This window comes from Chamaea fasciata, unplaced genomic scaffold, assembly GCF_029207755.1.
Source record: "Chamaea fasciata isolate MVZ Bird 193981 ecotype frontalis unplaced genomic scaffold, bChaFas1.0.hap1 SCAF_3, whole genome shotgun sequence".
NCBI classification, from domain to species: Eukaryota; Metazoa; Chordata; class Aves; order Passeriformes; family Sylviidae; genus Chamaea; species Chamaea fasciata.
In genome coordinates this window covers 2,976,246-2,984,941 of record NW_027094088.1, presented here as the reverse complement: position 1 = coordinate 2,984,941, position 8,696 = coordinate 2,976,246, and the positions used below count along the sequence as shown (strand labels likewise).

Here is an 8,696-nt window from a genome sequence, read left to right as displayed (position 1 = left end):
CATGTGCCCAGGGCAGACACCAAAAACCTACAAAAGGGATGAGAAATGAACTTGAACCTCCAGGCAGACAAACTGGTCAAGGTTACCATGCCCATATGAGAGCTGATGGGGACAGCTGGTGGGTGGCATGAGGGATGGGGACAATACGGGGACAAGGCAGTCACAACTATGAGTCAAAAGCCATTTGACTCAGTCCAGTGCAAGAACTTTCCTATGACAGTGGGCACAGAGTCAGGCTTCCCTCCTTCATGCAAGTATTAATTGTAAAATAATGATTTCCTCAAGAAAAAACGTTAATTCTCCAAGTCAACAGGACACCCACATCTGTTTGCACTAAATTTTTCAGAGTGACTTTAGGGGAGAAGGAAAATCCCCACCACCCAAACTTACATGAGTTCAAATGCAACTATTTGCAAACATATACTCATAAAATATTGTGTAGAGAAGACTGATTGAAGAGCTGATGAAAACATCATATTTGTGATACCAAGAAGGTTACTCAGAGCATTACATCTTGAAGTGATTCCCTTTGGCTCCTGCACTGATGGGGCATTGGGCTGAACAGAAGCAAGTTCCCCACCCTCCCCTCTCCTCCCCACTTAGAAAAGAAAAAATGGCAAAAATTGACCATTAGCTGGGGATTAGCTCATACATTAAATAAAGTTGTAAAATACTTTTATGATGCTACTTCTAGTGGTTTTAAAAATTACTATTCAGGACATCGAAAGCTCAGGGTAAAAGATATATATGCACCTTTTTTTTTTTGTAACAGGAGTGCAATCTTTAAACTGAAGATTACAATTGATTGTAAAAAGGCAGAGCATTGACCTTTAAAGTGAAACTGTTCTTCCCTACCAAATTCAAAATATCTTAAGTACAATCAACCCATAATAGCTGCCTAATCCTTATTATTTTGCTTTTAGAATATTTTTTCAGGCTTGGGTTACTAAAATTTCAAATAAAATGGAGCCTGCTGTCATGGCTTTTTATCCAAATGACTCGTAGTCTCTTGTAAACAGTTCTGTGATCTGATTTCCATTGGGACACGAGTTGTAAAAGGCCAGGGATTTGCGATGGATTTACACGTATACTGTTTCAGTTAAGTTACCAAGGTCGACTTAACAGCCCTTTTCCTCAGAGTCTTAAATACATTTGCCACCCAGCCTTTCAGACCACGCTCAAGGAAAAGGGTGATGCCATTGCAAAGGGTGCTTGAACTTCACTGGAAACTCCAATTTACGTCCTCTTAATCAGCAGCGGAATGTATTTATTTGCTTATTTATTTATGCTTAGAATGAGCTTTGTGAAGCAGCCAGAAAACTGATTCTTGCACGGGGGCCTGACATGGATTTCTTGGAGTTTTGGAAAGGTTGTTCAGGCTTTGGAGTACAACAGAGGCCAACACTTGGAGCTCAGTTGTATCGCAGGTATTAGCCCAGCCGTCTGAAGTCCTAGTCAGGAACAAAATATCAGATTACTGACCCATGCTAACAGAACATTTTCAAAAGCAAAGGTCCTCCAGACTAAATACCAAACAAACAAACATTGGTCCCCTTTGACGGCTCACCACTTCTCAGCAAAGTTCAAATAGTCTGACTTGTGATTGCGCAGAAATGTACTGATAAGGAAGGTAAATGAAATTTGTGGTTATTTCTGAGGGCTGAATGACTGCTCTGATTGTCTCACCCACTTGGCAAGCAACTTCTTTTCTGTATGTTAGTGTAGCCACAGACATAATTTCTCCAGCACCGTAGAAAGAATCAGATTAAAATATGATACAGAAGCAGCACTTACCTTGGGCTGATTAATATGTTTAAGCTGTTACCATGCCACCATGCTTAAAAGCATAAAGATATGCCTTTCTACACCAGTCTATATATATTGATACCTCCTGTGTGCCAGGAAAACCTCTTTGATTAGTCACACTAAACCATTCCTTAAGTGGTATGAATTCCTCAGACCTGCACTTTCAATAATCAAGTAATAAATTCTGGGACTAATCACGAGTTGTGCTGTCTCTCCTAGGTGATGTGCAAGGAGAATTCACCAAGAGTTTCTTTAACCAGAGGAAAACGAAAATGCCTTAAGTAATTAAAGCTGCATCCCACAATTCGGAGCAAAATTAATTTCAGAGGTCAAACACAGACTATAGGCACACACCGCCGCAGGGCACTCCACATTAGTGTTTTGTAAAGGAATTTTGTTGGAGCACAAACTGCTGTGTCCTAGTGGGTTCAGTCTGTGAGAAAAGGAGCCGGTTCAGCAGGTAAAACCGAAGCGCTAATGAAATAAAGATAGCTGGGTTTTGTTTTTTTTTTTTTCATCTTTCACAGGCTGACAGCAACAGCCTGAGGAGGGACATACATGGTGATCTTCTACGATCCAGAAGCTTTTCTCAACCCATGTGGCAGATCTTGGAGCTGTAACAATCAGCTTTGAGCAAGGGGGAAGGACATCTGAACCAGGCTTCTGAACTTGAACGTACAAATATACAAAACCCTAGGACCTACACAGCACTCTTAGCACTCCGCTGCCCTAAATGACAACAGTCTTTAAAACTGTGCATGAAATTTAATCTAATTCTTTTGTACTCGTGTTACCATTCGCTTGGCTAAAACATGGTGTTTTTGAGCCAAAACACAAAGTTAATCTATCATAATGCTCCTCCAGGTGAGATTTATTATAAATCACTTTCTAAAGCCCGCGTGCTCTATGTGCATGTGCATACCATATTCATCTTATTATTATCCAGCTGAAAAATTCCCAGTGTGTGCAACGCCTCAGATATAATAGCAGGCATGCCAACAGAATATGACACTTATGCTAATCTGCACCCCGCTGTGGAAAAACATACACAAGGATTCCATTACCACATTCATTAGGCTGCAGTGCACTTCATCTTGAATAGGGATTATGAACCATAATAGAGTGAAAACAGTTGATTGAACCCACTTAGCCAAATCTATGGCTTTAACCAAATATTTCGGCATCAGGGAGAGGAGGAGCTGAACCTTCCCCTGGTGGGATGTGTTGCCTTTGCCCTGCCTCTCCCTGGTATTTTAGTTAGCAGGTGAAAAGTTTCGGGAAGGCCAATGAAGCTTTGCTTTGAGACAGAGTTTTAAATATTCAAAGGGCTGCCCAAGAACTAGTTGAGAGTGACGTGACATAGATGCTGTTGGGACAGTTGGGGACTTTCCAGACACATGCACTATCTCTTGTTCTGCACAGGTCCTTCAGAGCACATCAGCAAATTCTCTATGCACCTGTTACACATCTTTTTGCCACCAATGGAGATTTCCAAGCTGACTGTACATGCAGCAAAACCTCTCAGTGACGACATTGAGCTGCTTGAATGGTAATCACCTTCAGATGAAAAAAACCAACCAACCAACCAACCGACCAACCAAAAACAAAAAACTTTTTCTAATTTTCAAGTTTCCCAAGTACACCTCGAGTGCACACTCAATTTTTCGGTTCTACACAGCACAGTTGCTGTCTGACAGCCTGCCTTTCTTGGCAAAAAATATGCAACTCAAACTACTTAAAATATTGTCAAAAATAATGAAGACTGGAATACAAGCTGCCACCCGAGAAATATTTTGGAATTTAGCTGTGCTCAGAAAAAGAAGGAAAAAGAAAAAAAGAAAGAATGAAGACTTCCCTGTGTACAAGACTCAAAAGAGGATAATAAAAACCTTCTGTGTCTAGTATTTAGCAATTTCTGTGACTCTCCTGTTTATATACATCCTTTTTAATGTAGAAAGTAAACAGGAAGTTCCTGTTGGGAGCAGCCCAGTAAGACTGAAAGGAGAATTACTGAAATCGGCGATAGGAGCTCTGCCATGCTCCTTTCTGTCAGTTAAAAAGCCAAGGGAAAGAAAAAGAGTAGGAAAACATGGGAAGTGCCATGTTTTCCTACTCTTGGTAGGAAAGCTACTTTGGTTGCCATCGAGCAACCAAACGCATACAATATGTCTAAAATTTGGTTTTTTTCGGTCCATCTGACCCTCATTGCACGGTGCTTTACTGGGGGAGGCACTTGTTGAGCTCAGTTATACCCTGAAAGTGGTTCCCACTGCTCTCCCAGCTCTTTTTCCACCCAAATTTTGGCAAAGGAAAGATGAATCCAGCAGCAGCCAGCACCAGTGTGGAGAGGGGACATCCTCTCACCGGCTGCCAGCCACACGAGGTGAACCCAAGCTGGAAAGGATGACTCCTGAGCCATTCCCTCCTAAAAACACAGTGCTGTGGAACTGGGGGATGAACAGCACTTGCAGGTGCTCCTTTCTGCACATTCTTCTGGCTGAGGGTGGTGAAGAAACTGAGGAAGAATGTAGATAAAACTATCAGTATTAAAACAGAAAAAAAAAAAAAAAAGGATGGATGCAGTTGATGGGAAAGTTGGAAAAAAGTGGGATTTTGTGGCAGAATTCATGTAAAGAGAAAGGTGATAGAGATCAGATGGGACTTGGAAGTGAAAAGGCTGGAAAAGACCCGTTTGCTGATGCTGTGGGACTAAACACTGAACTGATCTGGAGCTTGGGAAGAAAGAATTTCTGGTAAAAAGCAGCAGCTTTTAAAATGGCAAAACTTCCAGCCTTATGTTAATCAATGTGCTTGGGAGACAAGGTAACTAATCATCACACGGGCAGTGGGTACAGGCTGCAGGGGTTCAGGGATAAAATCATCTGTCACAGACAAGGCTTACTGCTGATGTTATTGCACTTGTGTTTTTAAAAATAATATCTGATGCATGGGATTTCTGGAGAGTTAACAATACCCTCAGTGGAAATGATACCAGAACCCAGCCAGCCTCATAAATCCCCTGTTGGATTCTGCATTTGGCAGCAATCCCTCCAGGTGAAACCTTTTTGGCTGGCATTACTTACCCAGTTTTCAAAGTCTAGCCCAAAAATAAAGAAATGGGTTTCTGCATGCACACAGGTATTTATCTCATGAAGATGCTGAGTTCTATCTGAAAGGGTGATTTCAGCAGAAACTAAGGTAAGCTGGTATTTTATGGCACCAAATCTTTGGACTATAGGCTCAGTGTTATTGGAGAAAGCTTTATTGCTAACTTCGGAAGAACAACTCTCTGGCCTGTATAAAATATCCAGGAAAAGAAGCAGCACTCCATAAACTCCTGAAGGAAACGTGACACTCAGGAACAGCATGAGAAACCCTGAAATTTTACTAAATGTAAACCACTTAATTTACCAGAGAGAAGGAACACACTCTTGGGATGATATTTTTTCCTTTTTTTTTTTTTTTTTTTTTCTTTAGCTGAGGTCCAGCTTTGGTTTTTCAAGTTTGAAAGGTAAGTGGGAGCATCAAACAGGTTGAACGAGGCCCTGTTTTCCTGCTACGGGAACATGGCCCTTTGCACTGAGATTGTAATACAATCCATCCTCTCTGGGACTGCAAATGCTACAGTGCAAAACTGTGTTTGAAAACCTCTTTTATCATTCATCGTCTCCAGACTGAAATCATTTTTGACAACCTCTGCAGAAAACAAGCAGCTTTCTGGCTACTGGCGAGCCGATTAAAGGGAGGAAACACATGTTCACTGTCAGACAGAGCCCCTGGAGAAAGCATTGACAACCTTTTAACCTCCTTTCCCAGTGAAAGTGCCCAAATGTTTCTCTGGAACAAAACCCCGGCATTGTTTTAAGCATCTTTTCATTTAATGCACTATATTTTTCAAGATACGTTAAGAGTCAGAGGAATTCCATTTGAACGCGGAGGTTTCACAATCAGTTCGATTCCCATGCAAGTGGTCACATAAACAATTATTAAGAGGGAATTTCTTTTAACGAGCATTTTTCTTCTCTTTCTTATTTTTTTTCCTTCTCTTCTTTTTCTTTTTCTTTTTTTTTTTTCCTCCTTCACTGTCTGACCACAGTTTAAATACCAACACATCGAAAAGTTCACTAACCTCTACAGTGATTTCTCAAAACAAGCCAAAAAGCCACAGGAGTGAAATTTTCTGAGCAGTAGGAAGGCTGACTAGCAGACATTATTAGCACTCTGAGTATTCAAATCTGGCCATGGAAACTTTTTTGTGAGTTACAAGATGCTGGAGCAGGAAGCACCACACGTTACTGATATATTTGTTATCAAGGGAACTACTTTCCACTGTGATTAATCATCAGCAACGGGGGAAAATAAATTTTCTTTTGAGAAGTAAAACAAGAAGGTTTTGGTTTTTTTTTTAATGAAAAGCGCGTTCAGAGCGACTGGTCTGGCTTTCTTTGTAGTTATAAAAGTCCACTCGGAGGTTGTTTAACATTTAACCTTGCTATTTTTACCTCAATATCAGCAGCTGGAATAGTTCTGTCTGTTTTGATAAAACGAGGCTTTTTTTCCATGTTGCCTATTTGCTTTTACAGCTGAAAGGAACTGTTCCAGCTGAAGTAGGTAACTATAAAACTGCAGCGGGCCGAGCCGCCTGGGAGAAGAATAGATTATTTGATTAAACGTTCCTGCAAGTAACTGCACAAGGTGCTGTCCAATAACACACAATATCTGCTAATGAAAGATAAAAGGCCGTGAGCTCTGCAGGTATGGAATCCCATGGGGAATTTGCTTTTCCTTCTCCAAAGGTTCTAGCCACGCTCAACAGCTCTGCTACCATTTAACTTTTCACACAGATTACGACTTGGCTAATGATAGCTGTGGGGGGGAAAAATTTTCTGGAAGCTGGAGCTTGGCTTCCCCAATGTTTCTTCAAAAGGACTAACTCCATTTTATGCCTTTTTTTTTTTCTCCATTTTTCTTTCTTCAAAAATATCCTTGCTCCGATAACAAAAGTTCAAAACGCCGTCGACAGTTTTTAGATGACAGCTTCATCTGCTTTTTCAGGCATGGCAGCTGCTCACAAACTAGTTGGGTTTGGTTTTTTTGTTGGGTTGGTTTTTTTTTTGGCATTATTCTTCATCACAGTGAAGTGTTTCAAGCTGACGTGCTGGGACATGTGGCACAGAAGATGTCCCTCCTGATGTCATTTCTGCTGGGTCCCCAGCTGCCTGAACACAGGAGGCTCAGGAGGAAGATGAGAACCAGGCTCCTGCAGCAGCATTTTGCACAAGACTGGAAATCAGTGGGGCTTGTGCCCCTGAGTCATTGAAAGGCCTTTGGAAAAAGGCCACCCACGGAGGGAAGGTATGTTTCAACTTGATCACCTTGAATCAGGCAGGTGGACAAACAATCACCCCTTTCTTCCCACCCTCTCCTGCAGACATTCCTCTCTAATGCATCTCACACAGCTACAGGAAGACATCTCATTCATATTTTAAGCAACACAACAGCTTTAAAGGGAAAAATTTCCCTCAGAACTGAGTTATAAAAGCAAAAGAAGCAGCTCCTCAATGTTTCTCCTTTCCAGGAGACGCCCGTTTCACAATTTTGACTTCCCCCTCATATCCAAGAGATTCACGGCAGGACATGACCATTAAAAAAGTCACATTTTTCACCCTCTTCTCCAGCCCAAAAGGGGGCCCTCCCCTCTTTTGAACTAGAGACCAAGAAAATCAGCTCCCATCCAGCAACCCGTGACATCTTTCAGAACAGAGGCCAGGAGTATTTGCAGAAGTAAATACGAACAAATAAAAAAAAAAAAAAAAAAAAAAAAAAAAAAAAAAAAAAAGGCAACACAACAATAAACAGTAATAGCCCTTAACGTTTTTTTAGCTGGAGATCACGACGTGTTTCCTGAACAAGGTAAATACTGTTATGCCAGTTTCATAAGTGGGAAAGCAGGGATCTGACAGCTGAAGGATAGCCTGAAGACAGCCAGTTGGTTGCAGGGCTGGAAATGGATCCCAGACCCTCCTCGTCTCCGTCCCACGTTCCACACCTCCCACAACACACACAGCTTGCACGCAACAGCTCCGTGCAGTTTGAGTTTGGGGGGGAGACACAGTTTTGTCCTGGCTGAACTGTTTATCACGGGCTGTGGAATGCCACGGATGAAGTTACCCTTGTAGTAAACTCTGCTAATTGCCTTCAGCCAAAATCACATGCTCAGCTACAGATTGATGCAGAAAAACAGAGTTTACTCACTGCTAATTTAAGCATGCGTAGCTGACTCTTTTTCTGTGTGGAAAACTCCAAGCAGGTGAGTTTAAGGTTTTGGGGTGTTTTTTTTTTCCCACTGTGCTTCTATTATAGGAAACTGTTTTCTAGTAAACAGCCTTCTGTCTTAATTTGAAAGCACAAAAATCTACCTCTCCTACTAGCAGTTCATTTGGGCAGTTATTTATTCCAGGAGCACCTACATTCCCAATTTACATCTGTCTCATTTCAGCTTCCTGATACGGGTTTTGTTTTGCATCATTTATCCACCAAATTAAACAATACTGTATCGCTTGGTACTTTCTTCCCCTGAGAGTTTCTTCACGTCAAGCCACCTTTCAATTTTCTTTTTGCAGCAACGAGTAGAGGAGGTCTCTCATCTCAGTCACCTTCAGGGGTTTCCTGCAGCTATTTTCTGCACTCTCACACCTGAACATCCTCGAAAAATGGAAACCCAAAGTGCATATCCTGGCAGGAGCCTCAGCAAGGCAAAGCATCAGTAAATGCAGTTCCTCTCTTCCACTTCCATTTATAAACCCAAAGATGGTGGCAGCAACGGCTGCTGCTCCATCGTACTGGGGCTTCGCTTGAATATCGTGACCTCTAAATGTTTTCTGGAATCT

The 8,696-nt window shown here is 41.7% G+C and overlaps 1 long non-coding RNA gene across 1 annotated transcript in view; it reads right to left on the bottom strand.

The window, feature by feature from the left end:
- Nucleotides 1-648: 648 nt before the first annotated feature.
- Nucleotides 649-8,696, bottom strand: part of LOC136286311 (uncharacterized) — a 56,263-nt gene continuing 48,215 nt past the window's right edge. The window contains exon 3 of the long non-coding RNA XR_010719833.1: nt 649-1,451. This is a non-coding gene — a long non-coding RNA (uncharacterized lncRNA). The remainder of the gene's footprint in view (nt 1,452-8,696) is intronic.